This window comes from Malania oleifera, chromosome 2 (genome assembly GCF_029873635.1).
Source record: "Malania oleifera isolate guangnan ecotype guangnan chromosome 2, ASM2987363v1, whole genome shotgun sequence".
NCBI classification, from domain to species: Eukaryota; Viridiplantae; Streptophyta; class Magnoliopsida; order Santalales; family Ximeniaceae; genus Malania; species Malania oleifera.
Window position 1 is genome coordinate 36,005,848 of NC_080418.1, and position 14,372 is coordinate 36,020,219.

The window sequence follows — 14,372 nt, forward strand, 5'->3', positions numbered from 1 at the left end:
CCCAACCATACATCCACAAATTTAGATATACATCGATTTCAGTATTATACAACTAAATTGATTTAATTCGTGGATATCTTAATTAATTCAGTATTACCCAATTATTCTCATGTATTTTAGATATTCATATATACCAATATTTAAAACATGCACAGTAGATATAATATGAATATAAATGCGTAAATGTAAAGAGAGAGAGAGAGAGAAAGAGAGAGAGAGAGAGAGAGAGAGAGAGAGAGAGAGAGAGAGAGAGAGAGCATAGACACCGAATTTTTAAAGAGGTTCGGCCAAATCTGGCTACATCCTCGCCTTGGGAAAAACACCCAAGGATTCCACTAATCTCACTCCTTTAACTGGGACAGAGCTTCCTGTTACAAACCCGCTGCTTACAAGAGACACAACTTCCTCCTACTTCGTTGCTTACAAGAGGCATAGCTTCCTCCTTCCCCGGACAACCTGAACCGTCAATACAATAGATTGATAAAATTCCTAAACACTCAGATGCTTCTCAACAAACTAATGAGTACAATAAAATTCCTAAAATGCATTCAAAGGATATAACTTGAAGCTCAATGAATGTATGTGATGATTTCAATAATAATCAAATATATGATCTTTGTATATAAAAATATGTATGATGAGTTTTCTCAAAGATCTACACCCAATGCAATATATCTCTATAAATTGATTTTTCAAATAATATATGTTGGAGATCTAGGGTTTTCTCAAATAACTTTTGGCACGAATAAAAGAATATTAAATATTTGAATAAAAATAAAATCAAGAATGCTTCAAAGATTTAAAGTCCTAGAATGAACTTTTCCCACAAAATTTTTCAAACAAAAATATGAAACTTAGGATTCTTGCTCTTTTAATAATATATTAAATAAAAATATAAGAAAAGAAAAATTTTTACAATGAAGATTAAATGCTCAAATATAAAACCTTGTATACCAAACCTCAATATCAAAATGTGCTTGTAAGATGTATGAGTGAATGCTTTTGAAAAGCTGAGAGAATGCCCAAAAGATGTCTGAATGTGATAGAGTGTTGGCAAGGTATGCAAAAGTTTTCTCTTCTTATCTTATTATAGTCTCCTAGGGTTTTGGGAGTGTTTAAACATGTATTATCAGTATTGGATCAATTCCTGGCCGTTTGATCATTTAAAATAAACTATTTACGTCCGTGTCTGCATTGAACCACCGTTCTGCGCTAGGATCTCATCGACGGGTGGATACATTGGTCGACAAGTGTTCAACACTCGTTTGTCGATGAGAACATGGGTTCGTCACCGAGTGACCTGTTTGAAATTTTAGAGGTCTCGGTATTTTCTCGTCGACGAGAACAATACCTTTGTTGCCGAGTGGCCTTCATGCATTCATCGACGAGGCCATGGGGTTCGTCAATGAAGCCTCTATTTTCCAGTATTATTTTACCTCTATGTTGACCTTATTGGTCACGCCCGATTTTGATTATGACAAATACTCATTGTATCTAATGAGTGTTTGAGTTTTTGTGCAGGATTCAAGAATGATAAGATCAAGATGTGCACAAAGCAAAAGAAGCCCGAAGACCAAAGTTTTATTTCATAATGTAATATATTAAATTGGTTTGTAATAATAAGTAGGTGTTTGGTTTGTAATAAGCTCACAAATCACATGCATGATTTGTTTTGTAAGCTCAAACCGAACCATGAATGAGACAGAACCTTAGGGTGCCCTTCGGTCGACCGACACCGGATTTTTTCGGTGCCTTCAAATTGGACCCCAAGTGACCTTAGGACACACACATATACACATATTTTTGTTAGGCACTTGAATAGGACTTGTTTGGGTCAATACGGGACCGAAATACACACTTGGTGCACTTTCGGTCGACCGGCCAAAATAGTTCATTCCTAGCCTGGTCGACCGAACCATCACCGAGTTAACAGTTTGACCAAGGCCCGGTCGATCAAACTTCATAGTTCATTTCTTGACGGTCGACCGAACCACCTAGGAGTCAACATTTTGACCTCCCGGTCGACCGACCACTTTTTGTACTCCAACTACCTGGTCGACCGAAGGGTCTCGGGAAAGTTCCCAGCGGTCTGGTCGACCAAGCCTTTCAGTTCAAAAAGGCTCGGTCGACCGAACCTCAGAAATTTGCATAATCGCCTTGCCTCGGTCGACCGACCACTCAGTTCAAAATACCCCTGGTCAACCGAACCATTTGAGTCCTGGTCGACAGAACCATTTCTGGTCGACCGGACCTCTCGGGTTGCCCTGATTTTTTTACCGCAGTTAATATTTTTAAACAGGGTTAAAATGCCTTAAACGTCATTAAACTTTTCTAATAATACCCAAAAGGTCCCCAACGGTCATATTTTCTCCCTTGCCTATATATATGAGTTCATTTGAGAAAATTAAGGGAGATTAGCCACTTTGATTAGGGAAAATTCTTTGAAAAACCAAAACCCTATAATACTCATATCCAATCCCCATTCACTCATGCTTACCTTCTTCGATCTTTTAAATCCTCTGTAAGTCGATTGAGTGTTTATAGTTAATAGGTTTGCTCTCCCATTCATATTTGGTTGATTTATTTTCATTGAGAGCTAAACCTAAGTATTCTTAGGAGACTTGGTAAATAAGTCTATCCTAAGAAGACTTTGATAGATCTTCTAAGATTTGCACCTTCATTGCAACATCTAAAGAAGATTGTATTTGTTTTTGGTTGCAAAACATTTTCAAAATACTTTCATATATCTAGTGTGCTTTATCTTGATAAATCTTTATAGAGATATTTGTTTGTGTGAGAAAAGAAATCTTTGTTGCAATATTCATTGATTTATATCTATAGTTGAATACAAAGATTAAACTCTTTTTGCAAACCAAACTTATACATTGCTAGAACTTCATATACATATATATATTGAGAAAACTTGTTGATTGAAATATATGAAGTTTGGATAATATCTTTGTTTGAGCACTTAGATTGAATATCCTGTGATACAAAGATCATTTAGGTTTGCACTCTCACGCACTCATTACAACGATAGTAAATCTATTTGAGAGTTGACATCTTAGACCACATTGAGCTTACATATTATATCATATTGTGGTGTATGTGATATTGCGCATATCTGGGTACACATCTGCTTTACTTGAAAGCTTATTCACTATACCATTTCGTTGTAATACACTTTAGTTGTATTTCCATGCACGGGCCTGAAGAGGGAGACTAGCCCTGGAATAGTCCCGGATTGGCTTAGACCCGATTAGGAAAGCTAGGTGCGTCGTCCTGTTAAGGCGTGTAGGTTGAGGTCAGCCCCGCTAATTGACCTGGTTAAGGTTGAGGTCAGTCCTGTGTTAATTTGACCTGGTTGTAAACGGTGCCGCTCCACCCTTAAGTGAGCTATTAGTGGAATCCTCAAGCTTGCGAGCTTGAGGCGGGGACGTAGGCACAGTTGGCCGGACCCCGATAAAATATCGTGTGTTTGCTTATATTTCTGCACTTTATATTTACCGCACGTGTATGTTATGGGTGAATGATGCGTTTGACTTAATTTTCACAGCATATTTATCTACGCGTTTGGAAATTGCATAGACTGATCCTAGGTTGTGTACATACCGTTGTTGCATAGATCAACCTAGGTGAAAAAGTTTTAAAATTCCAATTCACCCCCCCTCTTGGGAATACACCAATTCTAACACTCTAAAATGTCCATCCAACATTTTTCAGGGTTTTGACATGAATCCTAAGTCCATGAATGTCCCCTAATGATGTTCATGAAATGCATGAGTCTAAAAGTCATTCTAAAGTATATGTTAAGCCTCAAATTAAATCATACGAAAATGTAAATACATAATGTCTAAGTATTCCCAATATTTGCTTAAATTTTGCCCTTTGCATCTTGATTCTCGTACTCTTTGAGTTCCATGGATCTTTCCAAGATATGTATGCTTTACTTTAAGGCTTCCATGACTTGTTATCCTTCCATGCATGCTTAATATAAGTCATGTTCACAAACTTAATGCACAGATCAAATACCAAGTGATTTGTCATTATCAAAACCAGATTAGACTCATAGAGTCAACAGATGTCATGCATCAGATGTGAAAATCTGAACTAGCACATCGAAGAGGATGTCGTTCATCATATGTGAAGATCTGAGCTAGTGCATCGGAGAGGATGTTGTGCATCGAATGTGAAAATCCGAGCTAGTGCATCGGATGTGAAAACCCGAGCTAGCACATCAGAGAGGATGTCGTGCATCGGATGTGAACATTCGAGCTAGCGCATCGGAGAGGATGTTGTGCATCGGATGTGAAAACCCAAGCTAGCGCATAGGAGAGGATGTCATGCATCAGATGTGAAAACCTGAGCTAGCGCATAGGAGAGGATGTCTTGTATCGGATGTGAAAATCCAAGGTAGCGCATCAGAGAGGATGTCGTGCATCGGATGTGAAAATCCAAGCTAGCACATCGGAGAAGATGTCACGCATCGAATGTGAGAATCCGAGCTAGCGCATTGGAGAGGATGTAGTGCATTGGATGTGAAAATCCAAGCTAACGCATAGGAGAGGATGTCGTGTATCGGATATGAGAATCTGAGTTTGCGCATCGAAGAGGATGTCATGTATCGGATGTGAAAATCCAAGGTAGCACATCGGAGAGGATGTCATGCATAACCATGAGTGATAGAAGATTACTGAGGTGCATGATTCTAGTTTTGGAGGGCTGGTTACTCTATATGGGGATGATCAATCGGGTGCGAGATCCCGAGATGAGTATTTAGGTTTGAAATATAGTTGATCCACTGGGGATGATCAATCAGGTGCAGGATCTCGAAATGAGTATTTAAGTTTGAAATGTACTTGATTCGATGGGGATGATCAATCAGGTATGAGATCTCGAGATCTTTTGGAAAATGAGTATTTAAGTTTGAAAAATGGTTACTCTACTGAGGATGATTAATCGGGTCCGAGATCTTGAGATTCTTTTGGAAAATAACCTTTGAAAAATGGTTACTCCACTGGGGACGATCAATCGGTCTTAGGATCTCGAGATTCTTTGGCTGTTCGTGGATGACTCGATTTGAACTCAAAAGCCAATGCCCCTATTCCGAGGAGGCGAATCAATCATTTCCTGAGCTCGTTTTCCTCAGTTATGGACATTAATGAAACAAAGGTTATTTATTGATGATGGATGCAAGAATTTGTACAACGCAACTGGTGTGAGTGAATGAAGCTATATAATGCATGTTTCTATTTATGGTGCCACAATGCGGGGATAAACATGCATGCACTTTCCTACTGCAATGCATGAAATGCATGATGGTGCCTGAATCTTCCTTTCAACACGAGAACTACCCTAGTTTTACTAGTCGTGGCCATATTTTCAACTTGTGTGAAGGTGCCTAAAATTGTTCCAATGGAATTTGAAGGCTGCACCAGTTTCGGATCTTGACTATGTTTTCAACATAAGAACTACCCCAGTTTTACTAGTCTTGGCCATAGTTTCAACTTATGAGAAGGTGCTTGGAATTTACTCCCACTAGACTTGACATGGGGTCTGTATCAGCCACTAATCTAGGCCATGTTACCCATTCCTTATTCCTTGGCGAATGTGACTGGAGCTTATAGCCCTTTTGACTATCCCTTCTTCCTCAAAGTAAAAGGTTTTAGAAATATTCATGCATTTATGTCATCAATTTGTCAAATTGAGAGGTCAGCATGTGCAAAGGATATTTTTCCATTTGCAAGTGCTATTTTTCAAGGAAGAGAAGAATTTACAACAATTTCACCGAAGTCAATTGAGGTTAACGTTAATTTATCAAACTGAACACTAGAATAATTGATCTTCCCATTTTCACAAACTGCCCTAGTTTCACCTGAGGGATCCTTTTGTGCCGTAAAAATCAAATGGGGCTCTCTTTTGTTTAGGTGCTTTTCCATGGTCTTCACTCACATTTTGATCTCAAGATGGTCTTTTAGATTTGGGACGAAACTTGGGCTTAAGGATTCAGGTTTATAAAAGTACAAGGAAATCAAGGCTCGAAAAAACCCCTTCCCCTAAATGACATTTTTTGCCCCAATTTGGGGGGTTTTGCAAGATATTGAATGAACTTGTCGTTTGAACAAGTTGCCTGCGTACCGTTTCAGGATCAGGTCATTACGTAGTTCAAACTCGATCATTGAATCTATTAAATCATTTGAGATAACGTTGTATGCACCAATTTGGTCAGTTTTTTAAATAGGACCGTAACGTAGGCTAGGGGTATTGGTTAAACAAAAAAAATGGTCAAATCAGGCTCAAACCTTGTTGATCTTATAAAAGGGGGATCTTTAGCCAAAGACCATATGTTAAGTGTGTCCCTTCCTTTTTTTTTTTTTTTTCTTTTTCTTTCTCTTTTTTATATGGTGCCTCTTTTTCTTTCCCTTCTGTGAAGGAATATTGACTCTATTTTGACTTGTATTCCATGCGGGACTAAACTTTTTAATATTTCCCCAGTATAGGGTATGATCTTTTGGCGGGTAAGTAAAAAAAATCGAATTTTCGGGCTCAAGAGGGCTAGCAAAGGGTTTGTTTTTGAGTTTTATGGGTAGCAGAAAGAGGGCCTACTGTCACTTTGGCATCCAGATGTTGTCTCTCACGATTTGTCAAACCTTTGAAACTCAACACTAGTTTTATTTTGGAAGAAAACGTTTTAACATTCAGACTCAACTTGGTTGGCAACTGATAAATCATTGTTTAGTTTTTTTTTTTTTATAGGAAAACCGGTCGGCTAAACATAATCATCAATCATTTAATCAAAACATGAGTTGACAATAGATCCATGGAAGAGCCATTTCATTGAATTATTTTTGAGAGTTTACAAAGGCTTTTAAGCAAAATACTTTTTTACAACAACCAAATTAATGGGGTGCAAGAGGTCGGTCCCATCCATATCTTCCAACAAAAAGGAACCACCCAAAAATGCCTTCTTTACCACATAAGGTCTTTCATAATTGGGCGTCCACTTGCCGTGGGGGTCTCTATGAATCGGTAGAATCTTTTTCAATACCAAGTCCCCCTCCTAAAACCGTCGGGGTCGCACCTTCTTGTTGAATGCTCTCATCATTTTCCTTTGGTACAACTGCCCGTGAGCTATGAAGACCATCCTTTTTTCTTCAATCAAGTTCAAATGATCGTATCTGGATTGCACCCATTTGGCATTGGTCAATTCTATCTCCTTCAAGACTCTCAGAGAAGGAATCTCAACTTCTATTGGGATTATGAACTCCATTACATACACCAAATAGAAAGGGGTAGCCCCTGCGGAGGTTCAAACCGTGGTTATATAAGCCATCAAAGCAAAAATGGAGCTTCTTGTGCCAATCATTGTAAGTTTTAGTCATCTTCTCTAGAATGCTCTTGATGTTCTTATTGGCTACTTCAACTGCCCCATTCATTTGTGGCCTATGAGGAGCTGAGTTATGATGCCTAACCTTGAATTGACTGCACAACCTTGTCATCACTTCATTGTTTAGGTTTTTAGCACTATTTGACCTTATTCTTTATAGGATCCACACTCTGTGGACTTCTTGCTTAGGTAATAGATGGCCCACTCTTTTCTTTTGGACTCATCGTGTTGCCCTAGTACACAACCCATCGAGTTTTCAGATACTGCCAAGTATAGGATGAGCGGCCTCCCTAGTACCAGAGGGACCAAAACCGGTGGATTCAAGAGATAGTATTTTATCTTTTCAAAAGCTTCCTGACATTCTTCATTCCATCTCTCTGGGTTATTCTTTCTTAATAGCTTGAAAATGGGTTCACGGGTAGTGGTTAATTGAAATATGAATTGGGCTATGTAATCAAGCTTGCCTAGGAAACTCCGCACCTATTTTTCAGTCCTGGGGCTACGCATATCTTGAATAGCCTTATCTTGTCCAGGTCAACCTCGATCCCCTACTCGCTCAAGATGAACCCCAACAACTTTCCTGACTTAGCACCAAAGGTACATTTTTTAGGATTCAACTTCAATTGACATTTTCGTAGCCTTCTAAACAACTTTTCTAGGTTTGCCAGATGGTTTCCTTCACCCTGTGACTTAACAATCATATCATCCACCTACCCTTCGATCTCTTTACGATCAAGTCATGGAATAGGGTTACTATGGCTCTTTGGTAAGTGGCTTCTGCATTCTTTAGACCAAATGACATTACCTTTTAATAGAAGGTTCCCAATAAGGTGATGAGCATGGTATTTTCTTTATCTTCTGGGGCCATCTTAGTAGTGACCCGGAGAATTATGGTATTTAAATAATGGAAGAAAGGGGAAAAGGAAAATGTAACAGGGTCTCATCGACGAACACAGGGGATTCGTTGAAGAGAAAATATAAAGGGCTCGTTGACGAGGACATGTCTCGTCGACGAGAAGATATCGAGAGGGGTTTTGGCGATTCTAAATTTTGTTAACGAGGGGTGAGAGCTCGTTTACAAATTGTCTTCTTGCCCTCGTCGACGAGGTGACGTGGCTCATCGACGAAGGCCAGTGTATAAATAGGACTAACCTTCATTTTTTGGACGAAAATTCTGCAAGAATCTCTCTCTCCCTCATCACTTCGTCCCTCCTACCTTTTCTCTAAGATCTCGGGCCGGATTCTTGCAGGTTCAATGATCTGAAGCCACCACGATGCTCCTAGGAAAGTTTGCTACAAACCTACCGGAGTAGATCGTCGGTGGAGTTACTTTGGAATTCATCCCTAAGCTAAGGTAAGACTTTTTATTTAGAATTTGGCTTTACCATAGTTGTAGGAAATGTTATATACGATGAAATACTAAAGTTTAGTTTTGGGAGATGCTGTTTTCAGGGTGTTGATCGGGAAATCTTGCGGCTGCTAGAGTGATTATTTTAGGGACTTTTTTAGGAATCAGGTAAGAGGATAAACTAAGCTAACTACTTTCATGAAAATTTATGTATGATTTTTACAGCATTTGATTTCAGTAATATATATATATATATATATATATATATATATATATACACATATTAGCATATGTAAATGAGAAAAATTTTAATATATATATATATACATACACATTCTGTGTGGCATGAGTAGAATTTATAAAACAATACTATTTTCTGGGAAAATGTTAAATGATACAGAGTTTTAATATGGAAAACCGGCGTACGGGCCAAGATTTTTGATATGATATACCGGCGTACGGGCCGAGGATGTATTTACATGATATGCCAATGTACGGGCCGAGCTTGTTACATGTTATGTCGACGTATGGGCTGAGCTCCTTATTGTTATGTGATATAGTGTACGGGCTGTGATTGATAAAATATAAAATTCCGGCGTACGAGCCGATGATTTTCACGTTATATATGAAATGTGATATGATGATATTGAATTGACAATTATTATTATGGAATAGCAATGTATCACAATTTGGAATATGTTATATGTTATCAGAACTTGGTTGGCTTGGCTTAGGCTTGCACATGCATGGTACCGTAGCTATGTATTCATGATCATCATGATATCTGTGTTTTCGCTGTCATACGGGGTAGCGTGAGGATGGATGGTCGATGTGGTTATTGAAGTGTTGGTGCCCCTAGTGTACGAACCAGGTCTGGTAGACCCATCGTACTTACAGACTGTACTTTTGACTTGGCAGTGGTCAACCAGCCATTGTCCGGTCCTGCCTTCGGGCCACACAACCTAGTCATGTGGGGGTAATACATGACACCAGCCTGCTAACTTTCTAGGGTTGTTTTTGTATTATTATCAAATGAGATGAATTATGTTTATGAAAATGCAGTATCTTCTTCTATGCTATGATAATATATGTTTTCCCAAATATGATACAACTTGTTTACTAAATATGTTTATGTATGATTTATGTATAACACGGAAAAATCATGTTGCCACACACTGGTATTAGTTTATTTTCACTTACTGAGAGGTGTCTTACCCCAAATTATATGATCATTTCAGGAGTCCCTGATATGAGAGCGGATAAAGCTCCGTTGAGATAGATACAACTGGTTTGCCCTTTCTAAAGGGTATGTATTTTGGTAGGGTTGGATGGATTTTGTGGGAAATGACCCTAGGAATTCTTTTGGGTTGTATATATATAATTACAGTGGAGGTAGTTACTCTAGTATTGTACTGACTTGGTGTTATGGTATATGTATATGATGTTATGTTTCCTACTACTTAGGCTTCCATGCTCTATTTTAGATGTATCCTTGGTATCCATGGGTTCAGGTTGATTATGATCTACTGGATTGGTTATATCAGTTTTTTTTTATTTAAAAAAAATATACAAGGAAATTAAGCAGGTCGTTACAGTTTGGTATTAGAGCCTAGGTTTCTAGGTTCTGTAGACTTTAAAGTGCAGCGGAAACGATACCAGAGTGTAGGAAAAGAATTTGAGGTGTTGTTCTACAGTCTAGAGGTAGGACTTCCGTGGTGGTTTTTGTGTTTTTCTTATGGTGACAATTTGAGGAAAACCATAGTAAACTATTGTCGAGTTATGTTCCTAGAATGTAGGACTGGGGTTAGAAATAAGCTGAGAATGTTGAGATAAAAATTTAGGTTAGGCGGGTCAATTATAAAGATAGGATTTCTATGTTACGTTTTTTGTCTTTCAGGATGGATCTAGGAGGAGGTAGTGCCCATGCGAGTGCCAGTGATGGGGTAGGGCCCTCAGGTGCAGGCGGGACTCACTTTGACGCAGCACTGTGTAGCGTGGCTTAGCAGGTTATGGCCGAGATCGCTAGAAGTTTTAGGGAACAAGGAGGTCTGTCTGCTAGCCAGGGGTACACTATAGAGAAGTTTACGAAGATGAATCCTCCAACATTTTCAGGAGAAGTTGATCCTACAACCGCCGAGAATTGAATGCAGAAGATTGAGAAAGTCTTGGCTCTATTACAGTGTATAGAAGAACAGAGGGTCCTCTTCGCCACTTATAAACTGGGGGGAGAGGCCGAGAGGTGGTGGACTGTTGTGAGGCTTCTAGAGCAGCAGGGATGAAGCCGATAGCCATGACTTGGGATTGGTTTAAAGAGTTGTTCTTCGATAGATATTTTCCAGCTACTGTTAGGGAGGCTAAAGTGGAAGAGTTCCTGAGTCTGAAGTAGGGACAATTATCGGTTCAGCAATATGCGGCACAGTTTATAAAGCTCTCTCGCTTTGTTCTGTATATCATTCCTGATGAGGTGAAAAAGGCAAGACAGTTTGAAAGAGGCTTGAGGAAAGGTATATTCAAGCACGTGGTAGTGCTAAAGATCCAGGATTTTTCTAAGCTAGTTGATAGAGTAGCCTTGGTAGAGGTTGGTGAGCGCATGGATGCAGAGGAGCAGGGATAGAGGAAGAGATTTGCATCTTCAGTCTACCAGCAGGGTTATAGGTTGGGTCAGTGGAGAAGAGGAAATCATGGTAGAGGACAGAGGTACGAGACTGGGGATCGTGAGGTTTAGGTAGTACAGAGTCCTTTTGTCTATCAGGCTTGTGGGAGGAGACACTGGGGAGAGTGTCGAGTAGATGGAGCTGTTTGCTATCACTGCGGTAGACAGGGTCATCTGATGCGGGATTGCCCTACACCACCAGATGCAATTCCTGCTCCCAGATCGTACCGGGGAGGTTATCAAGCGCCACGTGGGGGCCAGCAGAGGAATATAGCTCCAGCTAGAGTTTTTGCTCTAACGCCGGGTGATGCTGAGACAGCCGACGACGTGGTGACTGGTATGGTTAGTATGCTTTCTTTTAAAGTTATTGCATTGTTTGATTCAGGATCCACATATTCGTTTGTATCTGTGAGGTGTATTAAATTATGCGAGGCTGAAACACAGTTGTTAAATACCGAATTGTTAATGTCTACACTGTCCGGGTTAGTGGTAAGGTGTAGTAGGGTACTTCGAGGTTGCCAAGTTGATATTCAAGGGAAAATTTTGTCTGCCGATCGAATAATGTTGGACATGCATGGGTTCGATGTAATCTTCAGCATGGATTGGCTAGCAGCTAATTTTGTCAGTATAGATTGCCATTCATGAGAAGTGATATTCAGACCTCTAGAAAAAGCAGAATTCAAGTTCTAAGGGTCGCGAGTGCAATCTTCGCCCCAGTTAGTTTCAACTATTTAGGCGAGGAGACTGCTGCTGAATGGTTGTTAGGGGTTCGTGGCATTTTTGAAGGAAATGATAGGGAATGAATTGAAGCTCACTAGTACGCCAATAGTAAAGGAGTTTACAAATGTTTTTCCAGATAAATTACGAGATTTTCCACCTGATCGTAAGGTAGATTTTTCTATTTATCTGCTTCCAGGTACAGCACCGATTTCTAAAGTACCCTACCGAATGGCGTCAGCAGAATTGGCAGAATTAAAGAATCAGTTGCAAGATCTGCTTGATAAGGGCTTTATATAACCTAGTGTATCTCTGTGGGGAGCTCCAGTTCTATTTGTGAAGAAGAAAGATGAGTCCATGAGAATGTGTATAGAGTATAGGGAGATTAATAAAGTGACAATAAAGAACAAGTATCTTTTACCCCGTATAGATGATTTGTTTGACCAATTCCAGGGTACACAGATGTTGTTGGCCTTACAAGGTTTAGCATCTTATTTTGATACTAACAAACAAGTATAACTTAACATATTTGGTTAGGTGATGTTATTTCAGGATTCAATGATGAATGCAAGGTCGAGTATTCAGAAGAATTCATGAAAGCTTGTACTTTAAAGAAGGATGATTATATGAAGCTTAAAGCATGGATTCAAAAATGGATTTAAAGATAAAGCTTGAAGATCATGAGAGCATGAGGATTAAAGAGAACTTGATGAAGCTCAAAGAAAGATGAAGCAAGCATAAAGACCTCAAGGAATTCAAGAATTGACAATTTGAAAGAGTTTATAGGAAATTTCATGTAAGTACTTCAAAGAATTTCAATTTGGATGCATGAAACTCTTAGGTAAACTTATTGGACCTAGATACCTTTTAACATACTTGGAAAATATTTTTATAAGGTCAAAAATTATTTCAAAAAGGTTAGAATCATTTTGGAATGAAAAGCACCAAAAAGAAGATTTTCCAAATGCTGTTAATTTTTCTACGTCCGCATTGCGGTGTATTTTTATCTTTCCAAAGCTCCTTATTTTAAAACGTGTTCAACATGAAATTTGTAGGATTTTCTTTTAGATTTCATTTTGCATCAAGATCATCAAATTTAGAGTTACACAGAATAAGTTATGACTGAAAGACTGAAAGGTACTCGAAACTGACAGTAGCGTGACAGCAGCTTGACAGCAGCCTGGGTGGTCAAGCTAGGCAATTGGTTGTGTCCTGGTAGATGATTGCTACCCTACTACCCCTACTTCCCCTTTAAAAATTAAAAATTACATGGCAGGCGACTTCTAGATCGTGGTAGGCGACTGCCACTCGAATAGAATTTTAAAAAACTCAATGGAAACATTGTTTAAATAGTTTGCTTGGGGCCCAAACTTTGTAAAAACTTGGGGAATACTCCAAGTCACTTGGGGATCAAGTTACATACCTTTTCAAATCTATTAATAAGCCTCAAAGATCATTGAATCAATATACCAAGAATTCAAATTCTGCAAAAATTCTAAATCTCTCTCAATTGCTCTCAAATTCTCAAGGCTCTCTCTTGCTCTCAACTTGCACGAATTCAACTAGGTTTTTACCGATCTTCTTCCACTAGAATTGTGCTACAAATTCTAAATATTTCAATCATTGAAAGATTTCATCGGTGATATACTTCATTGAGTTTCAAGTTAATTTCCATATTGTTATGAATTGTTGTACTAATCAGCTCTTTTAGGAGCAAATTCTTTGTACACCAATATTTGATTTGTATCTTGTAGATTGACAATTCCAAGGGTTGTTTGGGTCATTGGCTAAGCAAGGGGATATTGCCTAGAGAGGAGGGCTCTGGCCTAGTTAAGGAGTGACTGACCGAGGGGACATCGTTTGGAGAAGGCGGGCTCTAGCCTTAACCAAGGAGTGTTGTAAAGGTTTATTCCACCCGTTAAAAGAACAAGTTTAGTGAATCCTTTGGTGGTTTGCCAAAGGTGAGTAGTAAAAATTTCCGTCTCACTCTTTCTTTCCCTCACTCTTTATTTTCAGCATATTTAAATTGCGTTGATGGTTTAAATTGGAAATCATATATACTACGTATATTTGGGAATCAAGTAAACTTAAAGTCTAATTTTCATTAGGGTTGCGGAAACCGAAAGGGAGTACGTTGGTTATACCATACCTTGCTGAAACCATATGAGAGTATGTTACTTGGTTAACAGCCCAAGGAAAAATTAACTGAGAGTTTAGTTGAGTTTTGAATATTGAGAAGAGTGTAAATATTGTGTTGATTGGATGTG